Raw genomic sequence first — 739 nt, forward strand, 5'->3', positions numbered from 1 at the left:
TCCATAGTGTTCTCCATAGTGGCTGTATCAATTTACATTCCCACCAACAGTGCAAGAGGGTTCCCTTTTCTCCACACCCTCTCCAGCATTTATTGTTTGTAGATTTTTTGATGATGGCCATTCTGACAGTGTGAGGTGATACCTCATTGTAGTTTTGATTTGCATTTCTCTGATGATTAGTGATGTTGAGCATTCTTTCATTCATGCATATTTTTATTCAATAATGAGCGTCAGAAATTTGGTGGACAATGATGAATAAGAAACGTACCAGTCCTCAGGTGGTTCACATTGATGCATGGTACAGATATGTCAGCATGTTATTGGAACAAATATGATAAGTGATCCTGCTATAATGTCTACATAATGTTCAGAACTTTCAATTCCCATGGATACCACTCTGGTCCAAGCTACCATTATGTCAATACCTCGTCTAGACTGTTGTAAGAACCTCCTTATTGCTCTCCTTACTTCCAATCCTGTCCCATTCCAACTTATTCTCAAAAGGCAGCAAAAAGCAACGTATTAAAAATATAAATTTAGGGCTTCCCTGGTGGCACAGTGGTTGAGAGTCCGCCTGCCGATGCAGGGGACGCGGGTTCGTGCCCCGGTCCGGGAAGATCCCACATGCTGCGGAGCGGCTGGGCCCATGAGCCGTGGCCGCTGAGCCTGCGCGTCCGGAGCCTGTGCTCCGCAACGGGAGAGGCCACAACAGTGAGAGGCCCGCGTACCACAAAAAAAA

This window comes from Physeter macrocephalus, chromosome 6 (genome assembly GCF_002837175.3).
Source record: "Physeter macrocephalus isolate SW-GA chromosome 6, ASM283717v5, whole genome shotgun sequence".
NCBI classification, from domain to species: Eukaryota; Metazoa; Chordata; class Mammalia; order Artiodactyla; family Physeteridae; genus Physeter; species Physeter macrocephalus.